The sequence below is a fragment of the Lissotriton vulgaris genome, chromosome 9 (genome assembly GCF_964263255.1).
Source record: "Lissotriton vulgaris chromosome 9, aLisVul1.2, whole genome shotgun sequence".
NCBI lineage: Eukaryota > Metazoa > Chordata > Amphibia > Caudata > Salamandridae > Lissotriton > Lissotriton vulgaris.
In genome coordinates this window covers 227,636,139-227,650,125 of record NC_141697.1, presented here as the reverse complement: position 1 = coordinate 227,650,125, position 13,987 = coordinate 227,636,139, and the positions used below count along the sequence as shown (strand labels likewise).

General features: G+C 46.1%; 1 protein-coding gene across 2 annotated transcripts in view; it reads right to left on the bottom strand.

The window, feature by feature from the left end:
* INO80 (INO80 complex ATPase subunit) overlaps positions 1-13,987 on the bottom strand; it is a 545,189-nt gene that overhangs the window by 409,236 nt on the left and 121,966 nt on the right. The window lies entirely within an intron of this gene.

The window sequence follows — 13,987 nt, the reverse complement described above, 5'->3', positions numbered from 1 at the left end:
ACTTCTAGAGGAATCTTAATTAACTAAGCTGATGTTCAAGGACACTGGGACATTAACACTCGCACAGCTAAACCAAATAGACTAAAAGGACAAGTTACTTACCTTCAGTAACGCCTTATCTGGTAGAGACATGATCTAGCTGCAGATTCCTTACCGTTTAATTTCCCAGGCGTCGGACTGGATCCGGAAGGTATTTCTTCAAGCAATACCTTTGCACGCCGGTATATGACATCGGTCGGCTCTACGTGACGTCAACGGTGTTGTCTCTGCCGTTGTGACATCAGCATCACCTGCAGAGTGGCCCTCTCGGCACGCTGACGTCAGTTAAAGTTTAGGACTTTTTACGCCAGAAGCACGGAGCCATGAAGTGTGTTTCTGAACAACTGGAGCCCTGAAAGGGAACAGCCCTGACACTAAGAACCTGTCTGCATTGCTGGGAAGATGGGTGGCTCAGTAAGGAATCTGCAGCTAGATCATGTCTCTACCAGATAAGGCGTTACCTACCGAAAGTAAGTAACTTGGCTATCTGATAAAGACATCTAGCGGCAGATTCCTTACCTTTGAATAGATACCCAAGCAATACCATCCCCTGAGGAGGGACTGCGGACAAGTTAGACCAGGAAGTTCTGCAGGACAGAGCGGCCAAAAAGGCCGTCCCTGCGGACTTGCCCATCCAGGCAGTAGTGCTTAGTCAACATGTGCAGAAACGCCCACATTGTTGCCTAACAACTGCAGAGGACTGGGACACCATGTTGCAATGCTGTAGTAGCAGCCTTAGCTCTGGTAGAATGAGCCCTTAAGCCTTTAAGAGGATGCTTTTTGGCCAGAACGTAGCAGATTTTGATGCAAAGGATGATCCATCAAGAGATTGCCCTTTTTCTTCACCGCACCCCTTCTTCACTCCCATGTACCCCACAAAGAGTTGGTCATCCACCCAGAACTTTTTTGTGCACTCAAGGTAGAACGAAAACGCTCTTTCTGGGTCCAGACGGTGGAGTCGCTCCTCTTCTTAGAGGGGTGCTGGGGAGTGTAGAAAGTGGACAGGGGGACAGATTGCCCAACATGGAATGGTGTAACCACTCTTGGTAAAAAAAGAGGCCCTAATGCGAAGCACCAACTGGTCAGGTAAGGAGGCTTGGATGACAGAGCCTGCAATTCGCTCACCCTCCTGGCAGATGTTACTGCCACTAAAAAGGCTGTTTTGATGGTAAGCAGCCGGAGGGGGAAGTTGTGCAAGGGTTCGAACGGAGCACACATCAGGAAGGTGAGAACCAAATTAAGGTTCCTCTGAGGCATGATGAAAGGAGCAGGTGGAAACAGTTGTACAAGCCCCTGGAGAAATCTATTTAAAATAGAGGATTTAAATAGAGAGAGTTGGTCTGGCAGCCGCAAAAAGGCAGACACGCCGAAAGGTACTCTTTGAGAGTGCCCAAAGCAGAGCCCTAATGGGCAAGGGTCAGATACAGAGTAAGATCTGAGAGGGCAGCACAAAGAGAACAAATAGTTCTTTCTGTACAAAAGTTTACAAATTTGTTCCAGCTGCAGGCATACATGGTCCTGGTGGAGGGCTGCCTATATAACATTGCAAACTTCGGGAGGGAAGGTTGAATGCTATCAACTGCCGCTGCTCAATATCAACGCAAGAAGGCATGGAGTTGACAGGTTTGGGTGGAGAACTCTCCCCTGCTGCTGCGACAGATGATCCGCCTGAAAAGGAAGACTGATCGGAGGATCAATGCTCAATTAGAGAATCTTGGGATACTAGACTCTCTGTGCTCAGTCCGATGCCACAAGAATGACTTGAACCTGGTCGCTCCTGATCTTCTTGAGCTGTCTGGGCAGGAGTGGTATGGGCAGAAAGGAGGCCTGAGATCCACTTGAGACGAAAAAGTGTCTCCGAGAGAGAGCCGCCTTGGAAGCTCCAGCATGCAAAACTGCTGACACTGCTCGTTCTCGGAGGAGGCGTACAGATCTAACCAAGGATTTTCCCACTGCTGACAGAGAACTTGAGCCACCCCTTGATGGACACCCCATTTGTGACCCACTAGGCATAGACGGCTCAGTTAGTCCTCCTGGGCGATCAGAGAGCCTGCCAGTTGAACCACCAGGGATATGCCCTGATGCTCCAGTCATGTTCGGAAACGCAAGACCTCTTGACAAAGGGTCCACAACTCCAGCCTGCCCTGTTAGTTGCAGTACCACAGGGCAGTAGTGTTGTCCATGAACACTTGAACCAGCTTTCCCTTTATTGAAGGAAGAAAGGCTTTAATTGTCAAACTAATCACTCCGAGCTCCAGCAAGTTGATGCAGAGTCTGGATTCCGTCTGAGACCAGAGTCCTCTGATCTCCACCTCTCCCAGATGGCCGCACCATCCCGAAGTGACACATCTGTCACTAATGTATGATCTGGTGGAAGAAGAGAGAGGAGTCTGCCTCAGACCCAATCGCAGTTGGTCAGTCACCACTGAAGGTCCTATCCAGTTCCCTCTAAGATCTGAACCATGTCGGAGAGATTCCCCTGATGCTGCACCCATTGGAGCTTCAGGTCCCACTGCAGAGTCTGCATTTACCATCCGGCATGAGTCACAAGAAAAATGCAGGAGACCATGAGGCTCATCAGAGTAATTCTCACTGAAATTCAGAATAGAGGCTGAACCATCATTATCATAGTCTGAATATCCTGGACTCACCATTCCGGAGGATAAGCCCGAAACTGCACGGTGTCCAGAACAGCTCCGATAAAAAGGAGCGTCTGAGAGTCAGTTCTGACTTCGGCACATTGTAAACCCCAGCAAAAGCAGGAGGTTTTCCGTAGTCTTGAGGTGGAAGACAACAGCCTGGTGCGAGCCCGCCTTTAACAGCCAGTGTTCGAGATAGGGTAGACTGACACACCTGATCTGCGCATATAGGGTGCAGCCACTACCATCAACTTGGTGAACACTCAAGGGCACTGGTAAGGTCAAAGGGGAGCACAGTGAACTCAAAGTGCTTGGGTCTACCGTTAACCGCAGCTAGCGTCGATGGGCAAGCAGGATGGAAATGTGAAAATAAGCGCCCTGCAAGTCAAACGCTACCATCAAGTCTCCTGGGTCTAGGGCAGACAAGAGCTGAGCCAAAGTGAGCATCTTGAACTTTTCCTTTTTGAGGACGTAGTTGAGGGCTTTGAGATCTAGGATAGGGTGAAGGCCCTTGTCCTTTTTCGGGACCAGAAGCACAGTCAGTTGATCCTTCATCGGCCAGTTGTAAGTTGAAGGCATGGAAGGAGGGGTAGAGGAGTAGAGCCCCTTCTGAAGAACTCATCTGTCCAACGTGATGTTTTGCAAGTGGTGGAGGTGATGGCTGTTCCTGCCACCAACGGGCCACCCAGGATTTTGAAGGCCCGGACTAGGAGGGTTTGGAGGCTGAAGGAGCAGGGGGGCTGGGGGTTGGACTAATCCAGCCTCTGACCGCCTGACCCAGGGGGGCGGAAAGAGTTGCGCCCACAAACGTGCAGAGGTTGCTGAACTTACGCAGCCTTGTGGCTGAGGTACGGCCGGCACAACTGAAAGCTCCTTCCATAACCACGAAAGGGGCATAAAGAAGGCAGGGACGTGCGGCCATTGAGAGACTCAAGGACTTGGCTGTAGCCCGTGAGTCCTTAAAGTGCTCTAGGGCCAAGTCTGCTTTGTCTCCAAAGAGATGGGTGTCATCAAAGGGCATGTCCATAAGGTAAGCCTGGACATCTCCAGAAAAGCCAGAGGTTCTCAGTCAGGCAAGGCGTCGAACAGCCACCGTCAATGACATTATTCTGCCTAGCGAGTCGGGTATATCAAGCCAACAACGAATGGCGAACTTTGCCGCATCCCTCCTGTCTGATGCCACATGGGAGAGGTTTACCCGTGCTTGCTCCAGGACCTGTGGCAGCACTTGTGCAACCGTTTCCCACAGGGAGTGTGAATAACGGCCCAATAAGCATGCAATGTTCACCAACCGCAATGCAAGGCTGGCGGGAATTTTGTTTATCTTACTTCAACTATCCAGCTACTTGGATTCCTTGTCCGGGGTGGAGAAGGGAACACGCCGTGTGAGGTACAGGCTTGGACCGCCAAGCTATTGGGAGTAGGGTGGTTGGTGAGGAAATTTGGGTCGGCCGTTGCAGGGTGATGGCGGTGGGAGATTGTTCTATTCACAGAAGCCCCTGTGCTGAGCTTGGACCAGGTTCCCAGAAGGACATCAGTCAAGGCCTCATTGAATGACAGGAAAGGTTCCAAGGAAGAGACACCTGGCTGTAAGACCTCCGTCAAGATGTTCATCTCGACTTCCACCAAAGGGAGCTAAAGGTCCAAGACCTCAGTTGTCCTGCTCACCACCATATCATATGAAGCTCCCTCCTCCATAGCCACGGTAGGGGGAATAAGCAGGCCAGAATCTGGGGAGGTATCCAGTCCAATGGCTTCAACCAATTCATCAAACCAGTCCATTTCGTGTTGAGGCTGATCTTGTAAATGGTCCAGAGACCACTCCCAATCTTTCTCCATTCATAGCCTTCAAAATAAGGATGAGGAACCGACCTAGGACCCAAGGGTGCTGTTGGCACCGGATTCTGGATCAGTAAGCTCTGATCCGGCTTGTTGGGGATCAGAATGCGGCTGGTGCAGCTGGTGGTCGTCAACGGCGTCGGGAGTCTTGGTGTCGGGGCCAGCAAAGATCGCAGTGGCACGTAAGGAAGCATATATCTGTTGTGAGAGGTGCAAGCAGCAACGCACACAGGCTGCAATGGCAATAGTTACAGTTTAAGTGGCCTCCCATGGGAGGCACAATACATGCTGCAGCCCATGGGAGAGCCCTGATGTACCTATGTTCTATGTATCTTAGTACTATTTACTAGGTACTTATAAAAAATACATTGACATCAGGCAAAATGTGGGGGTAACCATGCTAGAAGGATCCTACCTTCCCACACCGTCCATCAGGAATGCACAGATGTAGCTGTCCCCCAGGTACCCAGATATGGATTGGAGACAGACTGACAGTCACAGAGCCACAAGCACAGAAATTCCCACTTTCCCAAAGTGCCATTTCCATGTTAGTAATGTCGAATCCACTCACACTACCAGAGATTTGCTATTACTAACTCATCGATATCAAACACTATACTGCTACTCTTCTGCACATAGGAAATACTGCTCAATAACCTTTCCACTGATCCCCCTTGTAAATCAATGTGAGAAGCAGGCTCCACCATATCCAACACATCATCCAATGCCAATCGCTACCAGTGTATGTAGCACACACACACATGCTCTGCCTCTTCCTGACACCGAACCCTGCCCCCAGGGAGTACTCCGATGAGGCGAAAGACATGCAGAACCTTGGAAAGTGGCTTTTAAAATGCCAAGCCAAATAACAATAACCTGCACACACAGGCCCCGCCAGGGCAAACCTGTGGCACATATGATTAACTACTTCCATGGGTGGCCCAACCAATGCTGCAGGCCCACGGAGGAGCTTTGAGTTACATGCCCTACCAATATGTCTTAAACCTAGACAAGGGACTTACAGCTACCTCAAATCAGCCAATCATGTGTAAACCAATCGCCAGTATGTATATGACAAGCAAAGCACTTTGGCACTGAATGGCAGTTTCAAAAGCATTCAAAGCCCAAAAGATAGCACATAGATTAGCGGAAACCCATGAGGGACAAAAGCAAAAAGTCAAGGAAAATTACCAAGAAAGGGACATTTCCAACAATAAACAATGCAAACCAGGAGGAGGAATCTCAAGTATCTTCAATGAAACAGTCAGCTCCACCACAGCCACTTAGAATGCAAACCACTAACTGGAGTACCTACACTTCAACCTGAATCAAACCCTCATCTAAAGCCCGCCTGGACCACGAGCTAGCATCACCAAGAACATCATCGACTTCGTTGCTCCTCTCAACATCGATTCAAAAGCTTATATCCTACTAGGGGACCTCAATTTCCACCTGGAGAACTTGAACGACCGTAGTTCCACTGAACTCCTCAAAAGCCTTGGGAAACTTGGACAAACTCAACACATCACCAGACTAACACACTCTGCTGGACACACCCTCTATCCTATCTTCACCACCATGATTACATCAAAATCACCATAACCTTGCCTCTCAACTGGACTAACCACGCCATCATCCACTTCCAAATCAACAAACGAAACCCGTCACCACCAGCCAGGCCAGATACAGCTGGAGCACCATCGCGGAAGCAAACTGATCCGAAACCCTGTGCATGAACCAGCCCAAACCCACCAGTAACCTAAACTGTGACATCAAACAACTCGATAAATGGATCACTGAATGTGCCAACTCAACGGCACTCTGCAAACACAACCAAAAGAGAACCTGTAAGCAAGGAAAGCTGGCACACCAATGAACCTGGGTCAACAAACAACACTTCAAACAACTGGAGAGAAGATGGAGAACAAATCACAAAGAAATAGACAAGGACCCTTCAAAGCAACACGGAGATGTTACCACCAGCAGATTAGAGAAACCAAACAGAAGGTCCCAGGAAGGCGCATAGAAAACAGCACCAAATCCTACAAAAATCTTTCCGATCGCATGGAAAAGAGCCACCATGGAAGAGACAGACAACATCATGAGAACCACTCACTCTGGGACCCCAAGACAGACCCCTGCCTCCACCACATATACAAAATGGGTGCCTCCCCAAACAGCAAAGTTCTCACGCATATCGTATACACCACTGCAACGTTCCCAGAGATCTTGAAACATGAAGCGGTAAACGCACTACTAAAGAAACCTTCAGCAGACCCCCGCCCTGCTAGCAAACTACTGGCCGATCTGCCTTTTTCCCTACCCAGCCAAAGTAATGAAGAAAATCATTAACAAGCAACTTGCCACCCACCTCAGCACACACTAACTCTTAAACATCAATCAAGTTGCAGACCGAACCACAGCACCAGAACTGCCCTCATCACAGAAACAGATGACATCAGGATGATGCTTGACTGAGGAGAAACAGCAGCCTACATCTGCTCAACCTCTCAGCAGTCTTCAACGCAGTCTCCTATTCCACCCGGATCAGAAGACTACATGATGCGCGCATCGAAGGATCCACCGTCAACTGTATCTGCTCCTTCCTTAAAGGAAGGACACACAAAAATCAGCATGCCACCCTACACATCGGAAGACAAAAACCTCATCTGTAGAGTCCCCCAAGGATTACCTCTTAGTCCAAATTTGTTTAACATTACACAGCCCTACTGGCATACCTCATCAGATCCAAAATCATCAACATTCTTTCTTACGCAAATGACACTTAACTGATACTCTCCCTGATGAACAAGACTCTCGCAATAAAAACCAACGTTGCCACCTGCATGACTAAAGTAGCCACTTGGATGAGATCCAACTGTCTAAAGCTCAACACAGACAAGACCAAAGTGGTGATCTTCAGAAGGAAGACCTCTGTGTGGGATTGTACCTGGTGGCTATCGGACCTTGGTCCCACACTAACTCCCCTCCCCCCCTCCCCTGCGCACGCCAGAATCCTAGGGATCATTCTTAATGACAAGCTCGACATGTCAGCTGAGTTAAATGCGGTGACCTCCACCTGATCGCATATCCTTCAGATGCAGTGAAAAAACTTCATTTGTCAACCAAAGAACACCAGGAAAACAGTCACACAGGCCCTGATAACCAGCAGACTTGACTATGGCAATGCACTCTACGTAAGAATCACCAAGCAACTTGTGAACCGGCTCCAAACTGTCCAAAACGGTGCAGCAAGATTCATCCCCAACCTCCCTTGCCGCACCCACATCTCTCCACAACTCTGAGAACTTCACTGACTCCCCATAGACAAGCGCACTGAATTCAAATGACTGGGAAACACATGGAAAGTACTACACAATACAGACCCCCGCCTACCTCAATTGCCACATACACTTCTACCACCCCACAAGACACCTCCAATGAGCTACTGGCACACGTTCCCCATATACACAAAAACCAAACTGGAGGTAGAACCTTCACTCACATCTTCCCCAAAGTCTGGAACGACCTGCCACAACACATCCAAGCCTCCTCATCATTTGATGACTTCTGCAAAAAGCTGAAGATCTGCTCCTTCCAGTAATCACTGTGTGAGACACAGCCTAACAACCTGAACCTGGATACCCTCACAGGTGATTAGCGCGCTATATATCTAGGCATAACAAACAAACAAAGAGGAATAAAAATACAATCTGCTGGTAAAATCAGATATGAAATTACTATTTTGAAACTACCACTTTCCGAAAGTTGGCATTTTCCAGCCTAAAGCCTCTAGTAGTTCCTTCTAAGATAATCCCCAACTGTCCGCTAGCTGCCTGCTAGGAGGTGTGAATTGCTCTCTGGAAAGGGAACAAAAGGACCTTAGCTGGGAGGAGGTGTAACCTCCTCATGACAGGATGGCCTAGGGGGATGTGGCCACCAACTGTGCACACTTAAAAGGGGCAGTCGTTGTCGCAGTCTAAACCATACCCAGAGCTGCCCATGCCATTACCTAAGTACCCAGAATGGCGCCATGCACAGTGGAGGGAAAACCTGTTCCAGAACAAGTTTTGCAGAGGAGCACACATTTCTCTAAACACACCTTAGGAGTTTGCCCTAGGTTTGAACCAGGGAAGAAAGGTTACGACATCTTAGATTTGGGCAGACAGATGCACTGTGGAATTGTTTAGTGGTGAATCCCCAGGAAACTATGTCAAAGTAGGTAGGGTTTCCTTGGTTAGGGAGTCACTCCCCACCCACATGCTACCTTCCTCAGAACACTGCTGAACCTGAGGAAAACAGATGGACTGAACCTGCTGAACCAAAGGACTGGAAATAAAAGAAGGACAGAGCCTGCTGTTTTAACTGTGGAGAGAAGCCGCAAGGGCTGGATCTGCTCCCACTTGAAATCAGTACAGAAGAGTAGACTCCAAGGGCCAGTTGGATAGAATCCTGTTAAGCTCCAGGAACACAAAAACTGCAAGAAGGCTTCAGAATCAGAGCGCAGCTGATCAGATTCAACTGGATTGGCCCAGGGCCCTGCTGGTGGCTTCTGGGAGATTGAGTCCTAACTGACCAAGTGTTGCCCAAAACGTCCTGGACCATTGGCTGGTGTTCTCCCCCTCAAGATTGCAAAGGTGGGCAATTGAAAACTTTTTCTGAACTTTTTTTAAAAGAACTAGAGGCTATCCTGGGACTGCTTTTAAACCCCTGCCACAGAAGTTGCATTGCCAGTCGGATTCAACTTGCTGGTTTGCCCCACTGAAATTAGCTCTACTTCCCGAAAAGTTGGTAAGTCCCATAGTGGAGAATTTCACCAGAACTAACATCAAGCAGCATGTTGCGGTTGTCGAGCCCTCCTCCATCGGATCAGCAGCCAGCTTTGCCGATGAGAAAATTCCAGAAAAACACAAAGTCAGAAGGTAAACTTTTCACCTGGATTAATCTGGCCCCGGTAGTCGACCCACACTTGAACACGGATTGCTTTAACTTTTGACTTTGACCCGGTCTAACGCAACCAGATACCAGCAGTCGGTGATTTGCGCTTTATGGCACAAGAAAATTATAAAACTCAAAAAATCACATCTCCGATTCCCCCAATCCCATTTTCTCATTTTGCAGTATAATTGCTCATTAAAATCTACACTCATTTTAATAAATTGGAGTGTTTTTTCTTATTGTGTTGTGTTTTTGACTTATTAACTGTTTTGGTACTGATAAATGCTCTACAATTGTTTCCTCTAAGTTAAGCCTGACTGCTCTGTACCACAGCAACCCAGAACTGTGCTTAAGTTTAAATTTAAACAACCTAACTGGACCTGATACACAATAGTACCATTACTACTTTGTGAGGTCTCACAACCACCCCAACTAGTAATCCACTTTCTCACAGTATGTAAATATTTTGATTACTTCCAATAGTGAAGGCTAAACATCAATTTGATCATAAATATATATATATATATATATATATATATATATATATATATATATATATATATTATATATATATATATATATATATATTATATATATATATATATATATATATGTTGCCACAACTCAACAGCTGGGGTTTACCAAGTTATCTCTGGCAGAGGAAGTGAATTGCCTCTGCCAGGATCGGAGAGATACCCTGCGTCACCGAGTGCCGGCTGGACATCCAACCAAAGAAAAAATGATAAGCGCGGCCAAAGGCGCAGAAGCAGCAAAAGAAGGTGGAACCGGGGGAAAGAAAGCGGCAAGGGGCCGATGGAACCGATTTCAAAACCGCAATCCGGCCCAGGCAACAACCCCAACACAGTAATAAACTTAACAGATCTAAAGTTGACTTCAGGAGAGGAATCAATCCTAGGCTTAGGACTATCCTATTGCCCTCCCTGCAACTTTAATTACGTGGATACTAGAACGGACACTTTTAGATTTGTTAGGAAACTTAAACTGAGCAAATTTCATCGTCTGCTACCAAAAAAGAAAGCAAAATCTGAAGCCATCAGAAGTCCGTCACTTTTAACTGTAAGTGATCGAGAAGTGTTTGAAGAAATATGGTTGTTACAAAATGAGCAGGGGGAAAGTACCAATGTGGCAGAAAGTTTGCTGATGGATGATATGAGCAAATGTATAACCCCCATCAAGCCAAAGTCAGTTTCCCAGCCGGTAATGGTACATGACAATATAGATGTCTACTAGGACTTGGTCATACAGGATCTAAAAAAAACTATATATTGCCACCAACAAAAAGTGGTTTGCCATCAGTAATAAAAAAGGGTGCTATACACAACTGGTTGGCAAGCTTGAATCTGACTGTAACATCATAGTCAGACAAGCGGATAAAGGAGGAAATATAGTTTTGTGGCCGTGTCAATTATACCTGGCGGAAGCTGAACTGCAATTGGGGGATACTTTGTGTTACAGAAAAAGCAACATCCAAATAGTAAAGTCCACTTGGATGGATCAGTATGCAAAACTCCAGGCTTGGAGAAGTGGGGGGTTGATTTCTGAGGAGGAGTTTCGTTTTTTTAAAAAAAGAACATCCGGTCATCCCTACGTTTTATCTGATCCCAAAAATACATAAAAACATTAACAAACCCCCTGGAAGACCGATCATTTCGGCCATCAATAGCTCAGAATAAGTCAGGCTGGAGAATGTTTCTAAATACATGTTTCTAAATACATGAATTACTTTCTACAGGACTGAGGTCATATGTTCAAGATACCTCTGATTTTATTCGGAAGATAGAGCATGCATGTGAAGTGGGGCCCAGACATGTTCTTAATGACTTTGGATGTGTCGGCCCTATATACATCGATCAGACATCATGATGGGCTGAAAAGCTATTAAAGATTTCCTTAACAAACGTCCAATGAATTTTGCAGCACACAACAAACTGTTGATTACAATGGTGCAAATGTGCTTGGAGCAGAATGTTTTCCTCCTCAACAATCACATTTTTCAACAAGTTGCGATGGGGGCCTGTTTCTCCCCCAGTTACGCATGTTTACACATGGGGCTGTGGGATGAACAGGTCCTCATGCGACAACTCAGAAGTACTATGGAACATAACATTATTCTGTACCTACGATACATCGACAAATTTGTTTTTTGTTTGGAGGGGTCCAGAAGAGGGTGCCAGGTAGTTTGTTAAGTAACTAAATATCAACAATTTAAATCTTAAATTTACATCCAATATTGATGCTACTTCTATTTGTTTCCTAGACATGAAGGTTTATGTAGATAACAACATCTTAGCTACTAAATTATATAGGAAACCGACTGCCGGCAACACGATCCTGCATGCAGCGAGTCATCATCCGCACCACCTCATCGGCAGCATCCCCTGCGGGGAGATGCTGCGCATTAGGAGGATTTGCAGTTCGGGTGCCAAATGTGCGGCTGCACAGGAGGCCAGCAGATTAAGAGTTATAGATAGGGGTATTTCTAATGAAATTCTTGAGTCTGCCATCACTCGGACTCAGAATATGCCCCGACAGGTAGCATTAATTTCAAAATCTATGTATAGATCAGATGCCCCCAAAGATTCTGAAATTCAATCCCCCATTATTCTATCTTACAGTAGGCAACACTCAGACTTAAGGAGAATATTTGACAGGAATTGGAATCTCATTAAAGGAGATCCTATTATTGGTCTGAATGTGCCAGATAAACCAGTGCTTACTTTCAGGAGGTCACCGTCAATGGCCAAGGCTTTGGTCAAAAAATATTCTAGAACCTCAAATCTCCAGTACATATTTGTCGCTAAGCAAGGGGTTTAAGAAGTGTCCCCAGTGTAAGGCCTGTCATCACGGTTGCAACAAAACTAGCTACAGCAGCCCTTTTAAACAGCAACCAATTGAAATCACCAAAAGACTGACTTGCAAAACGGACTTCGCGGTCTATGTGCTGGAGTGTCCGTGTGGGTTGAGGTATGTTGGTAGTACCAAGTTGCCCACCCACAAACGGATACTCCAGCACATAAGGGCTATAGTAGGCAAGGATCAGGCTTACACAGTAGCTAGACACTTTGAAACCACACATGAAGCCAATCCAGCCCATCTCCAGTATTATGTTGTTGACACGGTGCTACCTTTAAAACGAGGGGGGGATCGGGAAGCCAGATTACGCCTTCTCAAAACCCAGTGTATATACTGGAATTGGATAGTAAAAATCCACATGGACTGAACGAGAGTGAAGACTTTTATACATGTCTCTGAGATATAATATACGTGAGGGCTCTTTCATCACAATCTGTATTTTTATCAGGGGCCTTAAAACTGCACAAAGATACCAACATTATGACTATTAAGAAAATTTCACAATTTCAAATGATTCGCCTTTGGTCTTTTTTATGGTCTTAATGGGTGTTTATTTATTATGAAATTTGAATTATGATATGGTAAATATTTGCACTAGCATTTTTGCACTTTGGGTTCAGTAGTCACACATTGATCCTCCAGGACCAGTTATATGGAAATGGAAATGGTTTTTCAACAGAGTTGATAGACAGTGCACTTTATTTTTTGCCCACTTGGGCTATATTAGGATGTATGGCAATTTTTTGAATTACTATCACAGGTAGCAATATGTGGACAGTTTTTCTGTATTATGCAGATATTTTATACTGTTTTGGCTGTACTATTTCAAACATTCTCTTTAAAGATTTTTTATATCAAATGGTTTTTTTTTTAATCAAAAGGTGATTTTTTTTAAAAAATGTGAGCATGAATTTTAAATATTGTATTTGGAATATTTAATATTTATTTGTACAGGCCCTGTGAAACACAACAATAGGAGGTTTCCAACAGCTATCAAAAACTGTAGTATTTCTTTCATTTTCTTGCCTACTACGGTCTGATTGATTTGCACTAGCACTTTAAATAATGGTCCTGACCTCCCGCAACAGGTCATGTGATCAAGCTTCAGGGGAAGCGAAACGCTTTATGGAGGACAGGCTGGGCGTTAATAAAGCACTTTAAATTTTCACAAAGAATTGGGTCTGCTCTTCGTCTTAGTCATTTTCTGTGTGGAGAGCAGCTGGTGGTGACGACTTACTTCATGTGGCTCGTGGCTCGTGATCAAGGTGATGTTCCGAAACGAGTAGAGCCTATCAAGCTGAATGTATATGAGAATGCTGGAAAGTACAGATGACCTCCCAGCACGGGGTGTGCTGCCGTGTGGGCTCCTCACAGTGGGCAACCTGAAGTGTTGGATGTGTTTTGCGGCTGTGCCCGAGCCGCGAGGATGCTCCGCCGCTGTGAAGCGGACCTGTGGTGTTAATATGGCCTGACGCCAGCAACAGGACGGAAGCGCTCGAAAAGGAGTGTTGGCTTACTGCAGCGCTTTTGGCATTTAAAATTGACATTCTTCCACTGGGAATTTTATTAACTTTATTGCACAAACAATGGCGAAACCCACTGGGGTAAAACTTAATGTTGGGACTGCTAAGACCAGAAAGCAACTCTGTTTAGAGGCG